This window comes from Argiope bruennichi, chromosome 10, assembly GCF_947563725.1.
Source record: "Argiope bruennichi chromosome 10, qqArgBrue1.1, whole genome shotgun sequence".
Taxonomy (NCBI): Eukaryota; Metazoa; Arthropoda; class Arachnida; order Araneae; family Araneidae; genus Argiope; species Argiope bruennichi.
The window spans coordinates 54209533-54228828 of record NC_079160.1 but is presented as its reverse complement, the minus strand read 5'-3'; positions in this window follow the sequence as shown (position 1 = coordinate 54228828).

Here is a 19296-nt window from a genome sequence, read left to right as displayed (position 1 = left end):
ATACTTAATTTCTATTAAATTACAACGGACTGCAAGAATAAATATGAATTTTATATATATATATATATATATAACTTTTGAATATTTAATTAAAGAATGATTCTTTCAAAAAAGAAATTATTTTGTTTACATAATATATGCCTAAGAATTAATTTTTTTATTATTACATTTATTTATACAGAAATAAAAATGTGTTCTTCATAGGTTTAAGTCTTCTATCTTTTCAGATATACAGGGAAAAAAATCCATCGTCATTACAGAGGTATACTTTAATATCAGTTTTCAAAAATTATGAAAATCTTCATAAAAGAAGCGAAACAAAACAACACATTTTTATTTGTTTAACTGAAATGAGAAGAAACTTATGCATTTTGGTTTATCTAGCAGTATTCCTAATAATATTATTTAATAATAGAAATAATATGATAAAATTCGTAATATAACTAAATTCGATGCATTCCAAAGATAAGTGTAGTGTCATTACAATTGCATTTTAAAGATATTACGATTAACTTTATTTTGATAGTTATTAATTTATAAATTAAATATTCAAGTGAATTATTTCCTTAATTTTTTTTGGAATATAATCTCAATAGCAAACTCAAGTTAACTTTTATTTTATTGAGACAGAATAAATTAAAAAAATATATATTATTATAATTCACTTGATATCAATTCAGCTATAAATATAACCATGTTTTTTAAAATTTTATAGTAAGGAATGTGTATGTTGTCCTAAAGCATAAGAAATAAAAGGACAATTGAATATTTAGAAAATATTATCTTGATACTTAACATCTGAATGTAAGTGAATAAATACTTTGAAAAACTATATTCAGAAATTTGTATATAGTTTTTCAATGAATGTAGTTTGAATATAGTTTTCTAAAGTGAATTCTTATTTGAAAAAATAAATGTTTCAGATAAAAAGAATCGGAGAATTTTCGGCTTTTCATCACCCTAAGAAGACACTTATTAGCACCGTCTTTATTTAAAAGCTGCCCTTTAAAATGCCCATCGTAAATTAATAAACAATCTTAAATACAATTTAAAACTTACATAAATTCTTAACGTGCTGTCAAAAGAGCTACAAATAAAATTCAAATATACAATTTTCTCACATTATTACTAAATTCTCGTTGCCAACGTCATAACTCTAAAATTTGACTTAAATTCATTCAATACAAACTCAAATATTCCGGAAAGCCAGTTTACTTCTACTCCAGTTTTATTTATTGGAAATTATCGGAGAAAACTAGGCTTCCGCGCTAAGCAAGCAAAAGTACTTTATATTCCAGTTTTAACTATATTTAGCTTTCTGCATCTTATTAATGCTATGCGACACGAATAACCAAAACCGCAAAAGGCATTTTCCGTAAAGAATGCTAATGATTCACGCCAGTTTACTAACTGTATATATTAAGAGGAGAAAAGCCCATTACCGGTTCCTCCTCTTTTTAGTTAAAGCGAAAAACTTTCAAGTATATTATTTCCATCACTAGAGGAAGAAGTACCATGCCGAAGACTTAAACATTCTGGTTATTAATGACTTTAGATTCTAACAAAACACTTCATTAAATCGCACGAGAGGATTTTAAAAGCCAAAGTCAGTTTCTTTTCTTCGGAATGTATAGAAATCTGTTAAAGCCTCGACGAATAATATTTCAAAGTAGTCTCTCATTTAAGAGCCTGCTTTTCTGTTGTATTTTTCTGGGAGATTTTTTTCCCTTCTTCTTCCGTTTAAAAAGTAAAACAACAAACTCCCGCTTTCAGCTATCACAACAAGAAAGTAACCGAACATCGGTTTAAGGAGTTCATTTAGCAGGATAAATCTATTGTTGTGGAGCTATAAATCTCAAGAAAATAGGAATCGTGCTTTCTTTTTAGGGCTTCTTCATTTATTAAGTGGCTTGACATCGCCTTTTGCATGATTAAGTATTCATTCATCAAACCCGGGAAATAGTTGGATATATCTTTAATTCTCAGCAAGATCTAATCTCCAATCTTAACTTTTTTTTTATATTTTTTTTGTTCATTAACTTTATAGAGTCACAGATATCTTGTATTATGAAGGAATGTTATCATGGATGGTGATTAAACGGAAACTGACCGTTCCAATGCATTTTCTATTTCTTTCAATCACTTTTATCTGTTCTACTTGCATTTTTTACTCTCTCGTTTACGAAATATACTTAGAAAAAGATATTGTAGATTTGCATTAAAATTTGAATTAAATCTATTCAGAGAAAGTCTCATCTGTCTGGCTGTTCCGAATACATTTCAACAAGATAACGACATTATGAAGAGAGCTAGATGATTAAAATTTGATACACAGATTTAATATTTAAAAGGTGATACGTATCAAATTTCAAATCAAATTCGCCAAGGAATCGATTTTCTATTGGTTTGTAATTTCATAAACATATAAATGTAATAACTCAAAAACGCTATAATTTAATTATATGGAATTTGGTATGTGATTTTGTGCTACAGTTATAGTTTTGTATCAGATTTTTGTACAAATTGGTTGGATAAAGGTGTCCAAAATTCTGATTCGATTTCTGTTACTTGTACATTAACTGCATTACAGCCAATTAATAAAAAAAATCACCAAAGACCGGCCGCTAATAGGCTCTTTCATAACTATTGTTCGCCAAAGACACGAGCTTAGTAATGCAAAAGTAGAAAGTTACGGGGAGAGCATTTCCAACTGGTCAAGACTTATAAGTTTGATTCAAAACTAGGGGGAGAATTCTCCCTTGAATTTCTTTGTATACTTCAACAGAACAGAACGATAGCTTTGGTAGACATCATTCTCTGAATATATAGTTGGGGGCTGGGATTGAGAGATGGCAAATTCTCGAATGTCATATCTAGAGACCGAAGTACATTCTCCTCTTTAAATTCTGTGTATACACATAAAAAATGCTACGTTTTTTATTTCGTAGAATGAAAAAGCACCGATTATGAAATTTGGATTTCGTTCTATAGAATTCTTCCAAATTTAATATCCTATGTTTTGTCCACAATATTGTATACCAAATTTCATTTCGCTAAGTAGCTGCATTTTCTAAATTAAAGTGTTCACTTCTATGCAGATGTAAAGACCAACAGATGCTTTACCTTTCGACGGATATGATTCTCATTTTAATATTAATCCACAGACCACAAGACCCAATTTCATTTGTCTAAATCGTTGCCTTTTCTGAGTTACCCCGTTCACATATGTGAAGATGTACAGACTGACAGATGCTTCCCCCTTTCGATAATTTGGTGCAAAGTTTACTACACATCTGCAATTTTGCTGATAAATTAGATATCAAATTTCATCCACCTAGTTATTAGCATTTTTTAAGTATTATGCTCAGATGCACTTGAAAAGGCAAGCAAACTTCTCCTAGAGTGATTTCGTCGAAATGTAAGTAAAAATCTACATATTTAATGCTAGGGTCCACATATAAAATTCATTTCTTTGTGTACGAGGAACTAAAATTATTTATTATATTTTCATTCAATTTGAATGGCAACGCCTGTTTTAAGAGATTTTGATCTAAAGTTTTTTGTTAAACTTCATAGTACAGTTTTAAAACATTTTTGGAAAATTATTTTATTTTCTTCACGGATTTGATCTAAAATTATATATATATATATATATATATATATATATATATATATATATATATATATATATATATATATATATATATATATATATATATATATATATATATATTGGAATTTTTTGAGAATACATTACATTTTCTATGTTTCTTCCACACCCTTGAAAATAAAATCAAATACAAATACAAAAGGGAACTATGAATTTAGACCTGGTACATTGTACTTTATGCTCATGGTTATGATACATTGTTTGAGGATAGATCTACGGTATTCCTATTGTTATTTATTAGAGACTGTCATGACTGGGTCATGAAATGTCAGTCATGCCAACGTGCGTTGCATGTATACAAAAAATTAATTGCTCTGTAACGGATATCCGCCCATTACCATGTCCGTCTATGTGAAAGCCAATCACTTGGGGGGAAATTCTGCTGCTGTCATATATTTCTCTTTTCTAATATATCTTTTGTTGCAAAGCAATGGAGGTTTTGAATTTTCTCCTACCGATGCAAGAAACGCTGACTAAATATTCCAGAAGGCAAAAGAATCTGACGACGAGATTTTGTATGAAATTTGATCAGGGTCTAAAGAGAAATGAAATTGGAATTATGTTTGTTTTAGAGTATATGATACACTAAAACTGTTGATCTGAATCAAATTTTGGATTAAACCGACAAATGAAAGCGACGCTCTTCTAGAATACATGCTCCATTTTCTTTATTATTGTTATGAAGTTACAGAAAAAAAAGCCACAGTTACAAAGGTTATTTTTATATTTATAAATGAAATAAATATATATGATACAGATAAATTTAGAATTTGATTTAGACATTTTCAAAAATTGTGGGCATTTTATCATTATGTACAAGTAATTATCGTTACAATTATACAACTGTAGTTCTCTGTAAAATTTCAGTTTCAATCGATCGAAATAAAACACCGACGCCGGCGTCCTGGTCGAGGTGTAGCACGTCTTCCCCGTGATCTGGATGGCCCGGGTTCGGGCATGGTTGTTCTTATCTTGTGTTCTATCTGTGAGGTGTGTAAAAGTACTCTCCCCCCCCCCTCCTGTTAAAAGATATTGTGCAAGCGAGTGTGTAAGTGTCATCTTCACATGAGCTAGAAGTCAGACTTCTGCTTTCTGGTGCTCAGGGGTCTTTACCCTCAGAAGCTACTGCTCAAACTCGGCTGAAATAGCAGACTTTGTCAGCGGGCTTGTCTATGACAAAAGTCGTAAGTAACAACAACATAAAATACTGACAAAGAACATTCGACTTTTTAATACTTGTGTATTAGCCGCATGTCAGTGATTGATCGCCAAAATCGCATTCTGGATTTATGCCAAAGATAGTAATTATTATTTACTGATGACATAGAATAAAAACGCGAGTTCCGATTTCCTTTTTTGCATATATTACGAAGCATGCTCTCTCTGTGAAGAACTCTCATCTGTGAAAATAAAAATCTGAGCATTTGAGGCTTTGACGGCCTAAGGTCCACAATTTTATACGGGGGTGGACAGGGAGATAAAACCTATTTAGATAGTATGCAAATATCAGAGACATCCTTTTTGCTTGTTTCCTTTCTTTGAATGTATGAAATTTTCTCCCCTTATGTATGCTTGATGAAAATACCCTATTTTAATATTTTTGGAGCTAAGTTATTAAACAATCAGTAAGAGAGGTTGGAACCATCATTGCTGCCTATGATAAATTAGCTATTTTCAATGTGTCTTGTCTCAAAATCTGTTATAGCTATATGTCTGAAATTTTTACTGAAATAAAATAAACCTTCCTCATTAGACTAAAATGAGCTTTTGGTAAATTTTAATTTTTTTTTGTAAAATTATAAAATATTTAGATAAAAATGAATTTTTATACTTTGTCAGAAAATTGACAGAAAAAAAAGTAAAAATTAATTTGTAAGTTTTTTTTTTTTTTTTTTTTTTTTTTTTTTTTGGAAAAGTTCATTTCAGTATATACTAAGACATAAAATAAACATGTCACAAAAATTACAAATTTATGGGACATACTTTTAATAAAAAGTACATAGATCATGAAAAACAAGCATTTTGAGAAAAATACATTGAAAGTGAAAACAATTATCAGTCAGAATATTCCTGCGTCATACTCTAGTTTATGTACATTATATTTAATGTTTTCATTCTCTCTAATTCTTTAGAGATGGCGTACCTTACTATATATTAGCCGTATTTCTCCCGTATTATTTAGACTTTATTTCTTTATATTCCCCAGCATATATTTGCACATATACTTTTATATGTTTTGTATTTGTATTTTGATTATTTTATTTTTAATGATCATGGTTTCTCCAATTGTATTATATAATTTATTGTATTTTTCCGTTAGTATGTGAGCAATTTTTTAAATTTGTATTTGAGTATTGTCTTGTTTTTCCCCATTTTTCTTTGCATTTGTGCCTGCGTTCTTTCTATTTGAAATTTCTAAATATATATTTCGATTTATATATATTTTGCTTATTTATCCTACAATTCTGCCACATTCTTATAAGTGAATATATGATTTTAATTAGATATGTAAAAAGCACGTACATAGATAAATTTTCTCACAGATTTAAGCATGAAAACTATAAATATTACTCAAAAACTTTTCTTTGTTTCTTTCTTAAGATAACTCAATCATTAATTTTGTGAGAAACAAAATCAGACAGCATTTGAAATTAAAGCAATATAATTTATAGTCAGTTGTATCGTTCTATTCGTGGTCATTTTCTGAATTAAAACTTAATGTGCCTTATTTTAGCATACTTCTTTGGTATTTTTATTTATGAGTCTTTCGAAAAAAAAAAAAACAACTTATCTCCGCAATTTCAAAAGCTACAGTTACAAATTTACTCTAACGCGAATTTCACTTTACAAAGCAAAGAAACTGTTTTTAAATTAAAGATATTTTTTTTTTCAGATCTAACTCTCAGAAATGAACGCGCGAAACAAAATAAAGAGTAACTATACCATGAATGCACATCTCGTTAGAGAAAATTACACAGTACAAGAAAATGATGATTTCCAAGAGTTATTCTCGTTTCTTTTCTTTTTTCATTTGTTACTTATTCTCCAATTACCTCCCAAGAAGAAAATGGAACAGGAAAAAACTTCTAGAATATTCCATTACTTTTCTTCTAGTTAGGTATTCTTCCTATCTCAAATAAACTCTGAAAGGATAAAAAGGAAAAAAAGAAATTTCTTCAATAGATTCCATAAACAAGCAACATCGTTTTTTAAGACCAAGCTGAGAAAAATGATAAAAAGTTATATCACTGCATTAGGTTTTTATTGCCACTTTTCACAGAGCAATTGGTTTAGGTTAAAACTCCAAGCACAAATTTAAATAAATCTTAAATTCCACATCTAAAAAGGAAGACGAAAAAAAATTTTTTTTTTTCTTCCCAGAAAGTGTAATTCTTATATAGCTGTCCCTTCATAAATGGCATTTGCTTGCACGTTATTGTCTACTTAACATAAGAAAAGAATTTATAGGGGTTCCTCATCAACATTTGTCTCGGCGTGGAATTTTATTTCTTTTAAGCGCGCCTTAGTGCGTCTTTTTCCGGAAGACTTGAATTGCTTCTTTCCATTGAAATGTACATACAAGTTCTTAGGATGGGTTTAAGAAAAGGTTACAATGGATTTTGGGAAATAGCTTTCTTTTCTGTAAAACATTTACATTTGTAATGAAATGATATTTGCTTTCTTGGAGTCGAAGGGTAGCTTTTCTTAAAGTAATGAGAAGGAGATGCTTCCGTTTGAGTAAATCCTTTTTCGAGTAGACTATTTGCATTGCAAAGTATTTATTATTTCGATTCATGGGCGAAGTAATGCATGGGTGTCTGGTTAAGTAAACATATCCAAGAAGCTGGAATTGCTTTTCTCTTATTCAGAAAACTTGAATAATTTTAAGTGTGGAACGATTAGATGTATTGAAAAAGCTGGGACTTCAGATTTTGCTTTTGGATTGACACTAGTGTTTGTTTAGTTGAAAGCTGAGACATGCATAACTTTAATTCTTTGGTTGAGTTACGCTTATCCTTGCATTATATGTATGATTAAAAAGAAGGCATTTTAAAATAATCTGACTAATTATGTATAAAGGTTATTTCTATGGTAAATATTTCTACATTAGATCGATGGAGATGTAAAAAACCAAATTTAATGTTTTAAATATTCCTATTTCTTAAAATTATTTCAGAAATCATACTAATTTAAGCTGGTACTGAAAATTATACAACAAATGGGACTTGCAGTTTAATAATAAATTTCACTATGCTAAACTAATTATTAAAAATTAGCTTAGTAATATTCATGAGTGAACTTAACATTGTTATTCAGTTGAGAATTGGTTTGTAAATTTCATTAAATTTAATACTGTAGTTCAATGATGTTTTCAGTTTAATAACAAACTTCCCTCTGCTAAATTATTGCTGAAAGTTGACTTAATATGTTTTATAAACCAGTGGGAGTTGTCCCTTCAAAACATTTCCACATATTTTATAGTAAAAGTGTTTTTTTTTTCAGATAACGCCTTGCATGACAATAGTATGAATAGTTATTATGATATATTAACTTTTGACGTAAATTTAGCATTTTTGAATTTATTATATGATATTTGTTGAATTTTTTGGCAATTTATCCTTGGCTTGAGGGTTAATAATATCCAAAATTCCAATTTATGTTTTAGAACACATTTTGTCCTAACTGATTGAAACAAAAATTTTACACAGCCCTATATTTGTAGTCACAAAATCACATAACAAATTTCATATTTTTAAGTCATAGCGTTTTTTAATTATCCCATTAATATGTTTCTGAAAGCATAGACCGACAGATTGTCCACTCCTTGTTGGATTTGGCTCAAAATTTGATAGGTGTCTCAATACTATAGACGCTGATTCTGTATATTGCATTTTATCTGTCTTGATTTCCTCCTTTTCTATCGTGTTATCTTCTATTCAAACAGCTCGACGGAGAACTTCCTCTGAACAGATTTTACTCAAAATTCAACAGAAATCTGAAAAATTGGTGTAAAGACCATATATAAAATTTCAATGGTCTAGCTTAGATCGTTTTTGAGTTATCATTGTCAGATGAACATTTTTCAAAAGCGTGAAAATTCGTCAAATTCTAAAGTTCGAAATTTTTACGATTACAATATTTTCTGCATACTTCGTATATGTGAAATTAAAAATGTTAAAGTTTGGACTGAGTTTTAATGAAAAATTTACATGAAAGTTTGGAAAAACTTTCATTCTCAGAACTGGACAACGAATTTTAATGCTCATGGTAATTTAACTTGTCTTCAAAATGTTAGGAACTAATAGGATTTCTACTCTAATTGTAAGTTTCACTATGTTAAACTATTTATTGACAGTAGACCTAATATACTCCATAGAAAAGTTTAGATTCATTACTCCATTGGTATGAGAATCTGCCATAAAGATTGATGCTGATTTGTAGACATTTGTCTGTAGATATACGAACTTAATTAGAAATGTCCGAAAAACATGTGCCAGCTATCTACCACGTTTTTGACAAATGCCATCACATTATGCGTTAATGGATTTATTATTTTCATAGACATAGTCAGATATTCTTTCTCTCAGTCTATCTTGAAGCTCCAGTAAGCATTATTGATTTTCAATATCAATTTCCAGCGTATAGCTTGATTTGACGTTCTTATTATTTATAATTCAATTCCTACTATTAGTTAACATTCTCCGTATATATATGTATATATTTTGTTCAAATTTTCAATCGTTAATAAAATATTTTTTATTCGTCCACTCAAGTTCAAATACATTTTTTAAAACTTGTAATGGATGACACTTGATATTAATACAGTTTTTTTCAAATATTAATTAATTAATCAAATTTGACCAGTAAATTCTATTTGGTCGCCAAAGGTGCCAAATCTATCGCCATGTTGCCAAATGGTCGTTAAGTTTGTCGCCAAACTCTGAGATTACTGACGTGACACCCGATCAAAAATCTAATATATAAAAATCTCATGTCACGGTGTTTGTGTTCGAACTCCTTCGAAACGGCTCGACCGATTTTCATGAAATTTTTTATGTGTATTTGGTAGGTATGAGAATAGGTCGTAAAGTATATTTCACAACGCTAGGTAATTAGGGTATTCCTATCCACGTTCATCGTACGGTGAGGAGATCAACGCTTGCTTGAAATCATCGCCACTGTGACGTAATGTTTTTGTTCACTAATTTCTGCACTATCGTTGCTTCGTAAAATGCTATCTTCGACCGCATATTTCCAGATGTACGCACATAATACATTAATCATGCGTGGAATTTTGGCAGCAAAAAATGTGGACGTCGACGATTTAAACTTTAAAATACAGCAGACTTTGCCAGGCGACTTGGTATCATACAAATTGATCGATACAGTTTGCGATGCTAACGAAGCTGTAAATTATCCAACAAAATTTTTGAACTGACTGGATTTCCCAGGCATGTCACCACACCTTCTACGACTGAATGTTGGATCTCCGGTTATTTTATTTCGGAATTTGAACTCACCATGGCTGTGCCACGCGGTTGATCATTAAAAAATTGATGAAAAACTTTATCGAATCCACCATTTTGAATGGTAAATTCCGAGTCGAAAATGTTTTGCTGCCACGAATTCCAATGATTCTGAATGAATTGAATTCAAACGCGTTCAATTTCCTATTAGAGTGGCATTCGCAATGACAATCAATAAGTCGCAAGGCCAAACGATGTCTGTTTGCGGTTTAGATTTGGGCACACCATGTTTTTCACACGTGGCGTGTTCTCTCGTGGGCAAACTATCGAGCTTATTTGTGTTGGCTAAAGACGGACTGAGAAAAAATATCGTACACTCAATTGCTGTTCGAAAGGAATATCGATTTTCTTTATTTCATTTTTATACTTTAGGACAAAAAATATATTACTTTTTTCACTTTACGTTTAACTTAAGAGATCAAACAATGTATTTGTTCGTTACGTTAATGAAATATATTGTATTAAGAAAATGAATGGTTTGTGTTTTTTAGTTTTTATCGGCGATTATCGTCTACAGTGCTCCATTTCTCCTTCTGTCATAGATCCCATCCCTGCGCACTTACAATACATTCGTTAACAACCAAAATATTCAAATATTCAATAGAAATAATTTATAAGGCAGAACAACGTTTGCCGAATCAGCAAGTAATATATATATATATATATATATATATATATATATATATATATATATATATATATATATATATATATATATATATATATATATATATATATATATATATATATATATATATATATATAATAAGAAAATAAGTAGAAATTCAATTAAAAAATTTTTGCCACTTAATATTGTAATTCTGTCATATGTATATACATATTTATATTAATTGTAATTATTTAATAAAAAGTAACTAAAAAATAAAATTTGTTGACCAAAGTAGGAATTGACTTAAATTATTTTTTCTGCATTACTTGTTTTCAGTATAGTATTTTAAGTAAATTGTAAACACTGATTCTCAATTAAAAGTTTTTTTGAAAATTCACTTTAGTCACTTAAATTTTTAAATGAATCTTATCAATTATTTTTCACGCTTATATTTGTGAAATTTATGAACTCATATGAAAATTTTGATTTATTAAATCTTTTTAGGAAATATTTGAATTATTTCTTATTTTACTATTATCTTCTTACAATTTATGAAATGCTTTTGCATTTTTAAAGAAAGTATGAAAATACAGAATTATTTGAATATGTTATATATATATATATTTAAGCATTATAAGTATTAAGTAAGGAATCTGTAATATGAAAAATACTATTTAGGCAAAGTATGAAATGGAAGTCATGATAAGTCTTTTACCATGACAGATAATTTGCAGATACACTGATACGAAAAAAAAATGTTTTAAAAATCCTTTGTTTTTTTAAAAAACTAAGTAAAAGTTGTAAAATAAAATGTATTCTTTTTTCATTCAATAAAATCAATTAAATATGTACTTACTTGTTACATCAAGAAACTGAATTTCATTTTGAATTTTGTTTAATTCTTTTTATAAAGAGTAAATACCGATGTTTACGTATTTTGCCAATTTGCCATTTGTCATTGTGTAAAAAGTCCAGGAATTGTATGAAATATTAATTAAACACCAAAATGGCCAGGCTGTCAGTAGAATGCCAGAAACCCACTTAACCAGTAAAACAGTAAAAAAATTGAATGTAATATACTGGCATAAATTTTAGATAATGCAACAGAAATTATATATACCCAATTTTTACTTAAACTAGATGATATTCAACATTGAAATACTTAGAAACAACGAAAAGAAAATATTTATGCCTAATTATTTAAACCAGTGGAAATAGCCTCCCCAAAATTTTCTCGCATACTCTCTAATAAACGCCTTACATGTCCTTGGCGTGCAATAGTGACGAAATATAAACTTTTGGCGTGAATTCAGAATTTTTACTGATTCTATCATGTTTCCTTGGTGAGTTATTTGCTGACTCGTATCTGGTATGCAATTAATAGTATTCAAAAATCGAATTTGTGTTTTAGACACTTTTTTCGCAACCAATTGAAATAAAAATTAGACATGAAATTGCACTTGTAGTCACAAATCCGATACGAAATTTGATATATATTTAAGTCATTGCATTTTTGAGTTATCGTGTTTAAATGTTTCTGAAAATACAAACAGAAAAGCGGTCAACCACTCTTTGGATTTCGCTCAAAATTTGACAGATATCTTCAATATAAATATAGATTCAATAATGTGTACCGAATTATATTTATCTTGCTCTCTTCTTTTTATAATTATCGTATTAACTTATTTTTGAATAGCCGGACAGACGGATTTCCTCGGAACAGATTTTACTCGAAATTTGGCAGAAATCATTAAATTTGGTGTAAAGGTCGTATACTAAATTTCAACCGTCTAGCTCAAAGAGTTTTTGAGTTACCTTTGTTACTGATAGGCAAACGGACATTTTATAAAATTAGGGGGGGGGGATCTAAAATATGGAGATTCGTCGAAATCTCGAATTCAATTTTTTTAATTATTACTATACTTTCTCCAAACTACGCATACGAGAAAGGAAAAAATACGCAATAAATTTCTACGAGATCATAGCAGCATCAACGTTGTGTTTGATGTGTTAATTGCTGCAACCTAATTTCCAATATATTTTAAATTTTTTCCTCAGTTATGATTTATTTATGTCAAAACATTTTACGCACCACATCTGCAATCTGCTTGATGTAATAATCGAAATTTATTGAAAGTTTTTTCCCTGCGTCGTTTAGAAGCCATAAATTTTGCCTCACAATAGATTTAATGATTTGCAATTGATACTTTCCATATTTGTTTTCTGACAATTAATCGAATGACTAATGCTATTGCAAAGCAATCTGGTAAATTTCAATGAATTCTTTATGGAAATAGTCGCGTATTCTAAATTCGGCTCTTTAGTAAATCAGCCTTAATTATCGTTTCATAAATAACAAAACTAATTGCCTCGGACTATATAATAGACATAATATACAATGGATTGCATTTTAAATTATACACAGATTCAAGTAAAATAATATTAGGTAAGAAAAGAATGGCATAAAATTGATGAAAGAATTAGAAGCCTCGTATTAAAATGCTTTATATTTCAAATGAAGAGTTTTCAGCTTAATTTTGGAATTCTCTGGGTATCAAGAGCGAAAAATAAGTGATATCCTCCACTGAAACGTAAGCAATGATATGTTTATTATTTTGGTCGTATGATGATGTATTGTTTCCTTTGTTATTTTAGGTAAGGTTATCTATGTTTAAAAGGCAATTTTTGGTCAAAATTCACATTTTTTTCATTGTTTTATTCAAAAACCCATTTATTTGTGTTTCCAAATCTGTGTTTGTTTTAATTCTACGATAAATAGAAATCGATATATGTGATTTTTTTTATAAACCACTGTAGCTGAAAATGAAACCGGAAGTACTAATCAGGAAGTATAACCAGAAGTTGAATGTTTTCTAACATTTTGTCAAATACACGCTTAAGTTATAATTTATTTTATAATATGCTCTATTAGCAAGCCACGCGTATTAGAATACGTTTTGAGTAATTTTTATGCCGAAAGGATAGCAATTACATCTGCTTTTGAACATTGTTTATGTTTACAAAGCATTTTTAGTACAAGACAAATGAAAACTTTAAATGAATTGTTTTTTGAAAAACTTGAATTTCGTAAAAAAATTACATACACAAAACATGATAGCTTAAAAACTTATTAATATATTACCTTGAAATTTTGCATATATGTTACCTTAGGTGTTCCAAAGGCAACGAACTAGGGATATAACTTTGAACAGAGTAGTTTTTGTTTTAGAGCTGCCTAATGTAATTTTCAACAACGAATTTTGTGCAATTTTCAATACAGAAATATTAGATTGGCTATAACATTTTTGAAAATGTATATATTTCTTAGATTCTAGTTCATTCCCTTTACCACAAGTGTAAGTATGTTGTGTATAAAAATAACTGGAATATGTGCATAAAAATAACTGCAATATTTTTTGCAGAGTGTTTTGCTTTTTATTGCAATTTTCACTATTTCTTTTTCCAAATTGACACAGTTTACAGAATCTCAATTAGCACAGAATTTTCTGATCAATATTTTTCATTGTTTGCAATCACATTAATCCAGAAAATGAATTGAAATAGCTCATTAGAAAGATTTTCAAAAATTTTTCTCCGTAGGTAGACAGATTTGATAAATGTTTTTAAATTGCTGAATAGATGCATTTAAAATTTTCAAAATAAATACAAAAAAATTCCAAATTTTAAGCATATTTCAACAGCGATGTTTTTTTTTTTTTAAGCATAAAAATTTATATTTAGAATACTTCGGGTTAACATCATACCTACTACGGCTCTTCCACGGGAATTTAATCAATATCGTAAATATCATAATCGATATTTAATTACCAACTACTTCCCGAATACCGCAAGAAATTTCCTTATCTGCAAAAAATTTTGGTTAAAAAAAAAGAAAATTATCAATTAAATTCCTTATCTTTAAATTTTTTTAATTTATTCCTCCAAAATCAAACTATATATAGTTTAAAATTTCGATCCAAAGTATTAATTGATGTTAAATTACAATAGTGTAAACTGCGAAATATTTGAGTTCAAATTTTTCAAAATATTGTTCTGTTAAGTCATAAAATAGTTTTGATAGAAGAAATATTTTATTATTGCTTTCTTACTAATTTAGCTACACGAAATTACTTTTGCAATTTATTCTGGAAATTCTGATTAAAAACATTTCATACATATATGAGAAATGACAAGAAATGTATTACATTACTTAATTAAACTTTATATTTTCTTAAATTTTAGGAGAAATAAAGAAACTCCTAAAACAATTCCTACTCAGTATAAGATACACTTGTGTCACAAAATGAAACTTTAAATAACTAGAATTTGTTATATTTGGTAATTTGAAATGTAAACAAACTATTCAAGGGAAAATACTACATAATTTTAGTAAGCTTACTTACAAAAATTAAAAAATGCAAAAGGAATTCTGCAAGATTAGCATTACTCATGAATTTGAGTTTCTATCTATAAAATTAAGTAACTTCTATTTAATGAAAGGGAAGAAATTATTTTCTCATATATTGGTTCAATTAAAAAACTTATATTCTAAATAATTACATATATAAAGAGAATTACTTTCTGTGAAGTAAATAGCACAGTCAAAATATCATATTTATAGTATTATTTATTATTTAATTTCAAATTTCATGTTATAAAATATCATGCGTAAAATATGAAAATATTTATTATTGAACAAATATTTTATAAAATATTTAGATGCTTTCAATTAAAAAAATATTATGTGAATAAAATATTTATATCTCTTAAAATTATCGCCTGTTTAAAACATTTATGTCTGTTGCAAAGATCGTCTGCAAATATTTATCAGTTTCTGTCTGGCAATATTTTATTAACGTTTGGCATTATTTTTATTCTTATCAAAATAATTTAGAATTTTGATGTCAATCAGACGTATTCAATATAAAGTTGAAGAATGATAGTATGCATTTGTTAAACTTTGTTTGTTTATATTTTCTTTTATTAATATAAGTGAAAATATTAATATTGCCTTAATTTTGTTATTTAAAGTTTGAATTTTCACTAAATGTTCTGAAAATTTTTAGCAAACGGTAAGTTGCAAATTTATTTATTTTCAACGAGTAAAAAATATTGCAGCTATTTTTCTTTTGATATTTTGCAAGTGTTAATATTTTCAATCGGTAAAAAACAATTTAAATCCAGAACAATTTGTGCTAAAAATTAATTTCTTTTCAATTATATATATAAAATTTTAATTTTAATTAAAAAATCAATTATTTTTAAACCCGATTTTTATTCAGATAAAGGGAAACATTATACTTTTAATTAAATCATATAAGAATACTGAAAACAAAATTTTATATACGTTGTAATTAAAACAGACAAATAAAGGAATCGATTCTTATTTAAATCAGACTTAGCAAATAAGCTGTAATATCTGAATTTTGAAATTCAGCATGTGGCATGACAGCAGAGAGTAAGAAAATTTGCAGTTAGATAATATACACAATGTTATTTGATTTCTCCATCTCAATTGATAATATAATGCTAAATGAGTATTGTATGAAATAGGAAATTTTATCTCATTTTGATTAAAGTTTTAATACATCAAAGGTATAATATATCAATATTCTTGAAGGTATAAGACAATGTGTAACGTTTCTGACCATGAAAGAGTAAAAAGCTAATTAAATAAGATACAGAATTATTAAATACGTGTGAATACTTCTAAATCTTCTTCTGTACTTATAATAAGAACTCCACCAAAGTATTCGCAAAACAAACGTAATTCTATTAAAATTCAGGGTCATGGTTTTGCCTGAATTATTTGCCATAGAGTTGTCTTCCATCAGTGTCTGATCATTTCGATATCAGAAGACAATATATTTTATTGGCTTCTGATATTATATATATTCAGAATATATATATATCTATATCAGTATATATATATATATATATATATATATATATATATATATATATATATATATATATATTCTGATAAAAATCTATAATTTTCTTATTTCACGGAATTACAAAGTGATATTTAAACTCTTAATTTCTTTCTAATAGTAAAAATTTGCTGAGAAATCACTGCATGTGGGCAAATACCCACCATTTCTTCATTCGTTGTTTATCTTTGACTTATATATATCTAAGAATAGATTTTCTTTAATGCCTCAATGAAAATTACACTGAAAACTATAAAAAGATTTAGCAGTTTTCAAATAAAAATAATTTAAGAGTAATGGAAGTGAAAGGATAAGTCACTAAAGTCACCCACTTTAAATAGACCGCTAAAATTCAAAGTACGTAACAATTATATACAATCTATCGTTTGAAGTGTTTATAAAAATTCAGATTTTGTCAAAATTCAAGTTCTAGTAAATATTTACAAATTTTATTTTAATACATTAAAATAGAAAATTTTCAAAATCTACCTACTTTTTCCTATAAAAGAAATTTTTTAGTTGACATTTTTTCTTCAAATGATTATGCCATATGCATCAAATGCATTGGGATCAAATTTTCTCTTTTTTATGTACGCTATTAGGCTTTTCAAGGAGCGATGCTTGTTCAGGCAACGTCCACAATATCTGATAACCATTCAGAATTACGTATTGCATCACGAAATTTCCCTTGTTTAGATTTAAAACCGGACTTTAACTATTAAATTAATATTGTTCCTACAGTTGAAGAGAAATTAAAATATTTATATTTCTTTAATAATCGTTTCCATTCTGATAAGAACAAATAATTCACTTTCACAAAAAGAATTCTAAATTGAACTATAATTCTATAAGAAAACATTTATACTTTTTAAAAATAAGTTTTTGTTCTGTTAGGAAAAATATTGTAAATACTGCTAAAGCTTATTGTTAAATAATGCGTTTTTGAGAGTAGCACAAGAAAATCCTAATCATTTATATCGATTGTAGATTCTTGAAATTCTTATGCAACCGAATTCATTAACTTGCTATAGTATAATTTATTATTTAGAGAAAAATTCTTCTGTTTAATTACAATTTTTTAATTATTTATAATCTTATCCATAGCCTTCCATATTATGGAAATTACAATAGAATAAAATACCCAATAATGACTGCGTATATGCAATAACCAAATTGTGTCCGAAACTGCTTTTAATATACAGGGTGTTTATAAAGTCCCGGACCCATTTTGATGTTTAATAACTCATAAAATAATAAAGATATAAACACACTTATGACATTTATTGATGGAATAATCATATATTTTCCTTTTCAAGTTTGAATATTTTTACTTTTGTAAATATCGTCTGCGCGTGTGGTTAATTTCAGATAATTTCATTTTCCAGTATAAATATCTGTACTTTTCTAAATATTGTCTGCTTATTAATTGCATTTTTCTCTCTTTTGTTTTTGTCAACTATTGCAATGTTATGTTTACTTTTGATGTGTTTGTTCTATGTAGTACTTTTGTATGTGATGTTTTATTCGAGCGAATATTAAGGAGAATGCATACACCACAAGAGAAAGCACAGATTTTATGGTGGTTCATAGAAATGAAATCGATAGTGCAAGCACAGAGAAATTTCAGAAGAATTTACCAAAAAGATCCTCCATCCAAAAACAGCACCTTGCGGTGGAAAAAGAATTTTCTAGAAATTGGAAGTATCGAAGATAAGAAACGTTCCAGACGTCTTTGCACAAGTGATTTTGATGTTGAGCGTGTCAGAGAGACATTTTTACACAATCCTAGAATATCTGTGAGATCAGCGGCGACAGAATTGGATATGCCAATTTCGATGGTGTACAAGGTTATTAAGAAAAAATTAAGACTGCATGCATACAAAGTTCAAATTGTTCAAGTTTTGGAACCGAACGATAGATCTAGGAGGATGGCCTTTGCAACAGATATGCTGAGGAGGATAGAAGATGCTGCTGATTTTCTGAAGAGCATAATGTTCTCCGATGAAGCATCCTTTCATGTTTCTGGCATTGTTAATCGCCATAAAGTGCGCAAATGGCTCTGTGGATGCCGACATGCTTGTCGCTACCTGGCGTGAAATTGACTATCGACTTGATATTCTCCGTGCGACGAAGGAGGCACACGTGGAAGTTCATTGACAAGGGTCATGAAAATTTTTGAGTCTATTTAACCATTTATGTTATTAATTTAAATCTATCTTTATTATTTTATGAGTTATTAAACATCAAAATGGGTCCGGGACTTTATAAACACCCTGTATATTCATCTAGAATTCGTAAGAGTATTCTTCAAGAATTTGTTCTCGTAAAAGTGCAAATTTGTATTCTTGCATATATGCTGGCAACATATTGTCGCAAAATTAATATTTTGTCACATGAAACGATACGAGCTTTTCTTTAAGTATATCCAATACATAATATTTTATAACATCTTGTTTATTGAAATTAAAATTTAAGAAACAACGTCTTAGGAAAAGTGATAAAAAAACTAAATGAATAAAGGAAAACTATCCACTGTAAGAACAATTCTGATTCAAG